Genomic DNA, 13,115 nt, shown 5'->3' on the forward strand with positions numbered 1-13,115 from the left:
AATATTTTTAGAGGTACTTAGGTACATCAGGAACAAGGGGATATAGTTGTTTTATGGTAACAAACTTCTTAATTTTTATCTGATTTCATACTATTTGCTGTATAGCGAATGGATTATGGTAATATTTGTCGAATTTATTATAAATTATTGGCACAGTAAAACAGGTTGGGAATGTTTTTAGAGGTACTTAGGTACATCATGAACAAGGTGACATAGTTGTTTTATGGTAACAGACTTCTTAATTTTTATCTGATTATATACTATTTGCTGTATAGCGAATGGATGGTATTATTTGTCAAATTTATTATAAATTATTGGCACTGTAAAACAGGTTGGGAATATTTTTAGAGGTACTTAGGTACATCATGAACAAGGTGATATAGTTGTTTTATGGTAACAAACTTCTTAATTTTTATCTGATTTTATACTATTTGCTGTATAGCGAATGGATGGTATTATTTGTAGAATTTATTATAAATTATTGGCACAGATAAACAGGTTGGGAATATTTTTAGAGGTACTTAGGTACATCATGAACAAGGTGATATAGTTGTTTTATGGTAACAAACCTTAATTTTTATCTGATTTTATACTATTTGCTGTATAGCGAATGGATTATGGTAATATTTGTCGAATTTATTATAAATGATTGGCACAGTAAAACAAGTTGGGAATGTTTTTAGAGGTACTTAGGTACATCATGAACAAGGTGACATAGTTGTTTTATGGTAACAAACTTCTTAATTTTTATCTGATTTTATACTATTTGCTGTATAGCGAATGGATTATGGTAATATTTGTCGAATTTATTATAAATTATTGGCACAGTAAAACAGGTTGGGAATATTTTTAGAGGTACTTAGGTACATAATGAACAAGGTGATAAAGTTGTTTTATGGTAACAAACCTTCTTAATTTTTATCTGATTTTATACTATTTGCTGTATAGCGAATGGATTATGGTAATATTTGTCGAATTTATTATAAATTATTGGCACAGTAAAACAGGTTGGGAATATTTTTAGAGGTACTTAGGTACATCATGAACAAGGTGATAACGTTGTTTTATGGTAACAAACCTTCTTAATTTTTATCTGATTTTATACTATTTGCTGTATAGCGAATGGATTATGGTAATATTTGTCGAATTTATTATAAATTATTGGCACAGTAAAACAGGTTGGGAATGTTTTTAGAGGTACTTAGGTACATCATGAACAAGGTGACATAGTTGTTTTATGGTAACAAACTTCTTAATTTTTATCTGATTTTATACTATTTGCTGTATAGCGAATGGATTATGGTAATATTTGTCGAATTTATTATAAATTATTGGCACAGTAAAACAGGTTGGGAATGTTTTTAGAGGTACTTAGGTACATCATGAACAAGGTTACATAGTTGTTTTATGGTAACAAACTTCTTAATTTTTATCTGATTTTATACTATTTGCTGTATAGCGAATGGATGGTATTATTTGTCGAATTTATTATAAATTATTGGCACAGTAAAACAGGTTGGGAATATTTTTTAGAGGTACTTAGAGACATCATGAACAAGGGGATATAGTTGTTTTATGGTAACAAATCTTCTTAATTTTCATCAGATTTAATACTTTTTGCTGTATAGCGAATGGATGGTAATATTTGTCGAATTTATTATAAATTATTGGCACAGTAAAAGAGGTTGGGAATGTTTTTAGAGGTACTTAGGTACATCATGAACAAGGTGACATAGTTGTTTTATGGTAACAAACTTCTCAATTTTTATCTGATTTTATACTATTTGCTGTATAGCGAATGGATTATGGTAATATTTGTCGAATTTATTATAAATTATTGGCACAGTAAAACAGGTTGGGAATATTTTTAGAGGTACTTAGGTACATCATGAACAAGGTGATATAGTTGTTTTATGGTAACAAACCTTAATTTTTATCTGATTTTATACTATTTGCTGTATAGCGAATGGATTATGGTAATATTTGTCGAATTTATTATAAATTATTGGCACAGTAAAACAGGTTGGGAATGTTTTTAGAGGTACTTAGGTACATCATGAACAAGGTGACATAGTTGTTTTATGGTAACAAACTTCTTAATTTTTATCTGATTTTATACTATTTGCTGTATAGCGAATGGATTATGGTAATATTTGTCGAATTTATTATAAATTATTGGCACAGTAAAACAGGTTGGGAATGTTTTTAGAGGTACTTAGGTACATCATGAACAAGGTGATAAAGTTGTTTTATGGTAACAAACCTTCTTAATTTTTATCTGATTTTATACTATTTGCTGTATAGCGAATGGATTATGGTAATATTTGTCGAATTTATTATAAATTATTGGCACAGTAAAACAGGTTGGGAATGTTTTTAGAGGTACTTAGGTACATCATGAACAAGGTGACATAGTTGTTTTATGGTAACAAACTTCTTAATTTTTATCTGATTATATACTATTTGCTGTATAGCGAATGGATGGTATTATTTGTCGAATTTATTATAAATTATTGGCACAATAAAACAGGTTGGGAATATTTTTAGAGGTACTTAGGTACATCATGAACAAGGTGATAAAGTTGTTTTATGGTAACAAACCTTCTTAATTTTTATCTGATTTTATACTATTTGCTGTATAGCGAATGGATTATGGTAATATTTGTCGAATTTATTATAAATTATTGGCACAGTTAAACAGGTTGGGAATATTTTTAGAGGTACTTAGGTACATCAGGAACAAGGGGATATAGTTGTTTTATGGTAACAAACTTCTTAATTTTTATCTGATTTCATACTATTTGCTGTATAGCGAATGGATTATGGTAATATTTGTCGAATTTATTATAAATTATTGGCACAGTAAAACAGGTTGGGAATGTTTTTAGAGGTACTTAGGTACATCATGAACAAGGTGACATAGTTGTTTTATGGTAACAGACTTCTTAATTTTTATCTGATTATATACTATTTGCTGTATAGCGAATGGATGGTATTATTTGTCGAATTTATTATAAATTATTGGCACTGTAAAACAGGTTGGGAATATTTTTAGAGGTACTTAGGTACATCATGAACAAGGTGATATAGTTGTTTTATGGTAACAAACTTCTTAATTTTTATCTGATTTTATACTATTTGCTGTATAGCGAATGGATGGTATTATTTGTAGAATTTATTATAAATTATTGGCACAGATAAACAGGTTGGGAATATTTTTAGAGGTACTTAGGTACATCATGAACAAGGTGATATAGTTGTTTTATGGTAACAAACCTTAATTTTTATCTGATTTTATACTATTTGCTGTATAGCGAATGGATTATGGTAATATTTGTCGAATTTATTATAAATGATTGGCACAGTAAAACAAGTTGGGAATGTTTTTAGAGGTACTTAGGTACATCATGAACAAGGTGACATAGTTGTTTTATGGTAACAAACTTCTTAATTTTTATCTGATTTTATACTATTTGCTGTATAGCGAATGGATTATGGTAATATTTGTCGAATTTATTATAAATTATTGGCACAGTAAAACAGGTTGGGAATATTTTTAGAGGTACTTAGGTACATAATGAACAAGGTGATAAAGTTGTTTTATGGTAACAAACCTTCTTAATTTTTATCTGATTTTATACTATTTGCTGTATAGCGAATGGATTATGGTAATATTTGTCGAATTTATTATAAATTATTGGCACAGTAAAACAGGTTGGGAATATTTTTAGAGGTACTTAGGTACATCATGAACAAGGTGATAAAGTTGTTTTATGGTAACAAACCTTCTTAATTTTTATCTGATTTTATACTATTTGCTGTATAGCGAATGGATTATGGTAATATTTGTCGAATTTATTATAAATTATTGGCACAGTAAAACAGGTTGGGAATGTTTTTAGAGGTACTTAGGTACATCATGAACAAGGTGACATAGTTGTTTTATGGTAACAAACTTCTTAATTTTTATCTGATTTTATACTATTTGCTGTATAGCGAATGGATTATGGTAATATTTGTCGAATTTATTATAAATTATTGGCACAGTAAAACAGGTTGGGAATGTTTTTAGAGGTACTTAGGTACATCATGAACAAGGTTACATAGTTGTTTTATGGTAACAAACTTCTTAATTTTTATCTGATTTTATACTATTTGCTGTATAGCGAATGGATGGTATTATTTGTCGAATTTATTATAAATTATTGGCACAGTAAAACAGGTTGGGAATATTTTTTAGAGGTACTTAGAGACATCATGAACAAGGGGATATAGTTGTTTTATGGTAACAAATCTTCTTAATTTTCATCAGATTTAATACTTTTTGCTGTATAGCGAATGGATGGTAATATTTGTCGAATTTATTATAAACTATTGGCACAGTAAAACAGGTTGGGAATAATTTTAGAGGTAGGCCTACTTAGGTACATCATGAACAAGGTGATGAATTTGTTTTATGGTAACAAACCTTCTTAATTTTTATCAGATTTTATACTATTTGCTGTATAGCGAATGGATTATGGTAATATTTGTCGAATTTATTATACATTATTGGCACAGTAAAACAGGTTGGGAATACTTTTTAGAGGTACTTAGGTACATCATGAACAAGGGGATATAGTTGTTTTATGGTAACAAACCTTCTTAATTTTTATCTGATTTTATACTATTTGCTGTATAGCGAATGGATTATGGTAATATTTGTCGAATTTATTATAAATTATTGGCACAGTAAAACAGGTTGGGAATACTTTTTAGAGGTACTTAGGTACATCATGAACAAGGTGACATAGTTGTTTTATGGTAACAAACTTCTTAATTTTTATCTGATTTTATACTATTTGCTGTATAGCGAATGGATTATGGTAATATTTGTCGAATTTATTATAAATTATTGGCACAGTAAAAGAGGTTGGGAATGTTTTTAGAGGTACTTAGGTACATCATGAACAAGGTGACATAGTTGTTTTATGGTAACAAACCTTAATTTTTATCTGATTTTATACTATTTGCTGTATAGCGAATGGATTATGGTAATATTTGTCGAATTTATTATACATTATTGGCACAGTAAAACAGGTTGGGAATACTTTTTAGAGGTACTTAGGTACATCATGAACAAGGGGATATAGTTGTTTTATGGTAACAAACCTTAATTTTTATCTGATTTTATACTATTTGCTGTATAGCGAATGGATTATGGTAATATTTGTCGAATTTATTATAAATTATTGGCACAGTAAAACAGGTTGGGAATACTTTTTAGAGGTACTTAGGTACATCATGAACAAGGTGACATAGTTGTTTTATGGTAACAAACTTCTTAATTTTTATCTGATTTTATACTATTTGCTGTATAGCGAATGGATTATGGTAATATTTGTCGAATTTATTATAAATTATTGGCACAGTAAAAGAGGTTGGGAATGTTTTTAGAGGTACTTAGGTACATCATGAACAAGGTGACATAGTTGTTTTATGGTAACAAACTTCTCAATTTTTATCTGATTTTATACTATTTGCTGTATAGCGAATGGATTATGGTAATATTTGTCGAATTTATTATAAATTATTGGCACAGTAAAACAGGTTGGGAATGTTTTTAGAGGTACTTAGGTACATCATGAACAAGGTGATAAAGTTGTTTTATGGTAACAAACCTTCTTAATTTTTATCTGATTTTATACTATTTGCTGTATAGCGAATGGATTATGGTAATATTTGTCGAATTTATTATAAATTATTGGCACAGTAAAACAGGTTGGGAATGTTTTTAGAGGTACTTAGGTACATCATGAACAAGGTGACATAGTTGTTTTATGGTAACAAACTTCTTAATTTTTATCTGATTATATACTATTTGCTGTATAGCGAATGGATGGTATTATTTGTCGAATTTATTATAAATTATTGGCACAATAAAACAGGTTGGGAATATTTTTAGAGGTACTTAGGTACATCATGAACAAGGTGATAAAGTTGTTTTATGGTAACAAACCTTCTTAATTTTTATCTGATTTTATACTATTTGCTGTATAGCGAATGGATTATGGTAATATTTGTCGAATTTATTATAAATTATTGGCACAGTTAAACAGGTTGGGAATATTTTTAGAGGTACTTAGGTACATCAGGAACAAGGGGATATAGTTGTTTTATGGTAACAAACTTCTTAATTTTTATCTGATTTCATACTATTTGCTGTATAGCGAATGGATTATGGTAATATTTGTCGAATTTATTATAAATTATTGGCACAGTAAAACAGGTTGGGAATGTTTTTAGAGGTACTTAGGTACATCATGAACAAGGTGACATAGTTGTTTTATGGTAACAGACTTCTTAATTTTTATCTGATTATATACTATTTGCTGTATAGCGAATGGATGGTATTATTTGTCGAATTTATTATAAATTATTGGCACTGTAAAACAGGTTGGGAATATTTTTAGAGGTACTTAGGTACATCATGAACAAGGTGATATAGTTGTTTTATGGTAACAAACTTCTTAATTTTTATCTGATTTTATACTATTTGCTGTATAGCGAATGGATGGTATTATTTGTAGAATTTATTATAAATTATTGGCACAGATAAACAGGTTGGGAATATTTTTAGAGGTACTTAGGTACATCATGAACAAGGTGATATAGTTGTTTTATGGTAACAAACCTTAATTTTTATCTGATTTTATACTATTTGCTGTATAGCGAATGGATTATGGTAATATTTGTCGAATTTATTATAAATGATTGGCACAGTAAAACAAGTTGGGAATGTTTTTAGAGGTACTTAGGTACATCATGAACAAGGTGACATAGTTGTTTTATGGTAACAAACTTCTTAATTTTTATCTGATTTTATACTATTTGCTGTATAGCGAATGGATTATGGTAATATTTGTCGAATTTATTATAAATTATTGGCACAGTAAAACAGGTTGGGAATATTTTTAGAGGTACTTAGGTACATAATGAACAAGGTGATAAAGTTGTTTTATGGTAACAAACCTTCTTAATTTTTATCTGATTTTATACTATTTGCTGTATAGCGAATGGATTATGGTAATATTTGTCGAATTTATTATAAATTATTGGCACAGTAAAACAGGTTGGGAATATTTTTAGAGGTACTTAGGTACATCATGAACAAGGTGATAAAGTTGTTTTATGGTAACAAACCTTCTTAATTTTTATCTGATTTTATACTATTTGCTGTATAGCGAATGGATTATGGTAATATTTGTCGAATTTATTATAAATTATTGGCACAGTAAAACAGGTTGGGAATGTTTTTAGAGGTACTTAGGTACATCATGAACAAGGTGACATAGTTGTTTTATGGTAACAAACTTCTTAATTTTTATCTGATTTTATACTATTTGCTGTATAGCGAATGGATTATGGTAATATTTGTCGAATTTATTATAAATTATTGGCACAGTAAAACAGGTTGGGAATGTTTTTAGAGGTACTTAGGTACATCATGAACAAGGTTACATAGTTGTTTTATGGTAACAAACTTCTTAATTTTTATCTGATTTTATACTATTTGCTGTATAGCGAATGGATGGTATTATTTGTCGAATTTATTATAAATTATTGGCACAGTAAAACAGGTTGGGAATATTTTTTAGAGGTACTTAGAGACATCATGAACAAGGGGATATAGTTGTTTTATGGTAACAAATCTTCTTAATTTTCATCAGATTTAATACTTTTTGCTGTATAGCGAATGGATGGTAATATTTGTCGAATTTATTATAAACTATTGGCACAGTAAAACAGGTTGGGAATAATTTTAGAGGTAGGCCTACTTAGGTACATCATGAACAAGGTGATGAATTTGTTTTATGGTAACAAACCTTCTTAATTTTTATCAGATTTTATACTATTTGCTGTATAGCGAATGGATTATGGTAATATTTGTCGAATTTATTATACATTATTGGCACAGTAAAACAGGTTGGGAATACTTTTTAGAGGTACTTAGGTACATCATGAACAAGGGGATATAGTTGTTTTATGGTAACAAACCTTCTTAATTTTTATCTGATTTTATACTATTTGCTGTATAGCGAATGGATTATGGTAATATTTGTCGAATTTATTATAAATTATTGGCACAGTAAAACAGGTTGGGAATACTTTTTAGAGGTACTTAGGTACATCATGAACAAGGTGACATAGTTGTTTTATGGTAACAAACTTCTTAATTTTTATCTGATTTTATACTATTTGCTGTATAGCGAATGGATTATGGTAATATTTGTCGAATTTATTATAAATTATTGGCACAGTAAAAGAGGTTGGGAATGTTTTTAGAGGTACTTAGGTACATCATGAACAAGGTGACATAGTTGTTTTATGGTAACAAACCTTAATTTTTATCTGATTTTATACTATTTGCTGTATAGCGAATGGATTATGGTAATATTTGTCGAATTTATTATACATTATTGGCACAGTAAAACAGGTTGGGAATACTTTTTAGAGGTACTTAGGTACATCATGAACAAGGGGATATAGTTGTTTTATGGTAACAAACCTTAATTTTTATCTGATTTTATACTATTTGCTGTATAGCGAATGGATTATGGTAATATTTGTCGAATTTATTATAAATTATTGGCACAGTAAAACAGGTTGGGAATACTTTTTAGAGGTACTTAGGTACATCATGAACAAGGTGACATAGTTGTTTTATGGTAACAAACTTCTTAATTTTTATCTGATTTTATACTATTTGCTGTATAGCGAATGGATTATGGTAATATTTGTCGAATTTATTATAAATTATTGGCACAGTAAAAGAGGTTGGGAATGTTTTTAGAGGTACTTAGGTACATCATGAACAAGGTGACATAGTTGTTTTATGGTAACAAACTTCTCAATTTTTATCTGATTTTATACTATTTGCTGTATAGCGAATGGATTATGGTAATATTTGTCGAATTTATTATAAATTATTGGCACAGTAAAACAGGTTGGGAATATTTTTAGAGGTACTTAGGTACATCATGAACAAGGTGATATAGTTGTTTTATGGTAACAAACCTTAATTTTTATCTGATTTTATACTATTTGCTGTATAGCGAATGGATTATGGTAATATTTGTCGAATTTATTATAAATTATTGGCACAGTAAAACAGGTTGGGAATGTTTTTAGAGGTACTTAGGTACATCATGAACAAGGTGACATAGTTGTTTTATGGTAACAAACTTCTTAATTTTTATCTGATTTTATACTATTTGCTGTATAGCGAATGGATTATGGTAATATTTGTCGAATTTATTATAAATTATTGGCACAGTAAAACAGGTTGGGAATGTTTTTAGAGGTACTTAGGTACATCATGAACAAGGTGATAAAGTTGTTTTATGGTAACAAACCTTCTTAATTTTTATCTGATTTTATACTATTTGCTGTATAGCGAATGGATTATGGTAATATTTGTCGAATTTATTATAAATTATTGGCACAGTAAAACAGGTTGGGAATGTTTTTAGAGGTACTTAGGTACATCATGAACAAGGTGACATAGTTGTTTTATGGTAACAAACTTCTTAATTTTTATCTGATTATATACTATTTGCTGTATAGCGAATGGATGGTATTATTTGTCGAATTTATTATAAATTATTGGCACAATAAAACAGGTTGGGAATATTTTTAGAGGTACTTAGGTACATCATGAACAAGGTGATAAAGTTGTTTTATGGTAACAAACCTTCTTAATTTTTATCTGATTTTATACTATTTGCTGTATAGCGAATGGATTATGGTAATATTTGTCGAATTTATTATAAATTATTGGCACAGTTAAACAGGTTGGGAATATTTTTAGAGGTACTTAGGTACATCAGGAACAAGGGGATATAGTTGTTTTATGGTAACAAACTTCTTAATTTTTATCTGATTTCATACTATTTGCTGTATAGCGAATGGATTATGGTAATATTTGTCGAATTTATTATAAATTATTGGCACAGTAAAACAGGTTGGGAATGTTTTTAGAGGTACTTAGGTACATCATGAACAAGGTGACATAGTTGTTTTATGGTAACAGACTTCTTAATTTTTATCTGATTATATACTATTTGCTGTATAGCGAATGGATGGTATTATTTGTCGAATTTATTATAAATTATTGGCACTGTAAAACAGGTTGGGAATATTTTTAGAGGTACTTAGGTACATCATGAACAAGGTGATATAGTTGTTTTATGGTAACAAACTTCTTAATTTTTATCTGATTTTATACTATTTGCTGTATAGCGAATGGATGGTATTATTTGTAGAATTTATTATAAATTATTGGCACAGATAAACAGGTTGGGAATATTTTTAGAGGTACTTAGGTACATCATGAACAAGGTGATATAGTTGTTTTATGGTAACAAACCTTAATTTTTATCTGATTTTATACTATTTGCTGTATAGCGAATGGATTATGGTAATATTTGTCGAATTTATTATAAATGATTGGCACAGTAAAACAAGTTGGGAATGTTTTTAGAGGTACTTAGGTACATCATGAACAAGGTGACATAGTTGTTTTATGGTAACAAACTTCTTAATTTTTATCTGATTTTATACTATTTGCTGTATAGCGAATGGATTATGGTAATATTTGTCGAATTTATTATAAATTATTGGCACAGTAAAACAGGTTGGGAATATTTTTAGAGGTACTTAGGTACATCATGAACAAGGTGATAAAGTTGTTTTATGGTAACAAACCTTCTTAATTTTTATCTGATTTTATACTATTTGCTGTATAGCGAATGGATTATGGTAATATTTGTCGAATTTATTATAAATTATTGGCACAGTAAAACAGGTTGGGAATATTTTTAGAGGTACTTAGGTACATCATGAACAAGGTGATAAAGTTGTTTTATGGTAACAAACCTTCTTAATTTTTATCTGATTTTATACTATTTGCTGTATAGCGAATGGATTATGGTAATATTTGTCGAATTTATTATAAATTATTGGCACAGTAAAACAGGTTGGGAATGTTTTTAGAGGTACTTAGGTACATCATGAACAAGGTGACATAGTTGTTTTATGGTAACAAACTTCTTAATTTTTATCTGATTTTATACTATTTGCTGTATAGCGAATGGATTATGGTAATATTTGTCGAATTTATTATAAATTATTGGCACAGTAAAACAGGTTGGGAATGTTTTTAGAGGTACTTAGGTACATCATGAACAAGGTTACATAGTTGTTTTATGGTAACAAACTTCTTAATTTTTATCTGATTTTATACTATTTGCTGTATAGCGAATGGATGGTATTATTTGTCGAATTTATTATAAATTATTGGCACAGTAAAACAGGTTGGGAATATTTTTTAGAGGTACTTAGAGACATCATGAACAAGGGGATATAGTTGTTTTATGGTAACAAATCTTCTTAATTTTCATCAGATTTAATACTTTTTGCTGTATAGCGAATGGATGGTAATATTTGTCGAATTTATTATAAACTATTGGCACAGTAAAACAGGTTGGGAATAATTTTAGAGGTAGGCCTACTTAGGTACATCATGAACAAGGTGATGAATTTGTTTTATGGTAACAAACCTTCTTAATTTTTATCAGATTTTATACTATTTGCTGTATAGCGAATGGATTATGGTAATATTTGTCGAATTTATTATACATTATTGGCACAGTAAAACAGGTTGGGAATACTTTTTAGAGGTACTTAGGTACATCATGAACAAGGGGATATAGTTGTTTTATGGTAACAAACCTTCTTAATTTTTATCTGATTTTATACTATTTGCTGTATAGCGAATGGATTATGGTAATATTTGTCGAATTTATTATAAATTATTGGCACAGTAAAACAGGTTGGGAATACTTTTTAGAGGTACTTAGGTACATCATGAACAAGGTGACATAGTTGTTTTATGGTAACAAACTTCTTAATTTTTATCTGATTTTATACTATTTGCTGTATAGCGAATGGATTATGGTAATATTTGTCGAATTTATTATAAATTATTGGCACAGTAAAAGAGGTTGGGAATGTTTTTAGAGGTACTTAGGTACATCATGAACAAGGTGACATAGTTGTTTTATGGTAACAAACCTTAATTTTTATCTGATTTTATACTATTTGCTGTATAGCGAATGGATTATGGTAATATTTGTCGAATTTATTATACATTATTGGCACAGTAAAACAGGTTGGGAATACTTTTTAGAGGTACTTAGGTACATCATGAACAAGGGGATATAGTTGTTTTATGGTAACAAACCTTAATTTTTATCTGATTTTATACTATTTGCTGTATAGCGAATGGATTATGGTAATATTTGTCGAATTTATTATAAATTATTGGCACAGTAAAACAGGTTGGGAATACTTTTTAGAGGTACTTAGGTACATCATGAACAAGGTGACATAGTTGTTTTATGGTAACAAACTTCTTAATTTTTATCTGATTTTATACTATTTGCTGTATAGCGAATGGATTATGGTAATATTTGTCGAATTTATTATAAATTATTGGCACAGTAAAACAGGTTGGGAATGTTTTTAGAGGTACTTAGGTACATCATGAACAAGGTTACATAGTTGTTTTATGGTAACAAACTTCTTAATTTTTATCTGATTTTATACTATTTGCTGTATAGCGAATGGATGGTATTATTTGTCGAATTTATTATAAATTATTGGCACAGTAAAACAGGTTGGGAACATTTTTTAGAGGTACTTAGAGACATCATGAACAAGGGGATATAGTTGTTTTATGGTAACAAATCTTCTTAATTTTCATCAGATTTAATACTTTTTGCTGTATAGCGAATGGATGGTAATATTTGTCGAATTTATTATAAACTATTGGCACAGTAAAACAGGTTGGGAATAATTTTAGAGGTAGGCCTACTTAGGTACATCATGAACAAGGTGATGAATTTGTTTTATGGTAACAAACCTTCTTAATTTTTATCAGATTTTATACTATTTGCTGTATAGCGAATGGATTATGGTAATATTTGTCGAATTTATTATACATTATTGGCACAGTAAAACAGGTTGGGAATACTTTTTAGAGGTACTTAGGTACATCATGAACAAGGGGATAT

This window comes from Nannobrachium achirus (assembly GCF_963921795.1).
Source record: "Nannobrachium achirus genome assembly, chromosome: 16".
NCBI classification, from domain to species: domain Eukaryota; kingdom Metazoa; phylum Chordata; class Actinopteri; order Myctophiformes; family Myctophidae; genus Nannobrachium; species Nannobrachium achirus.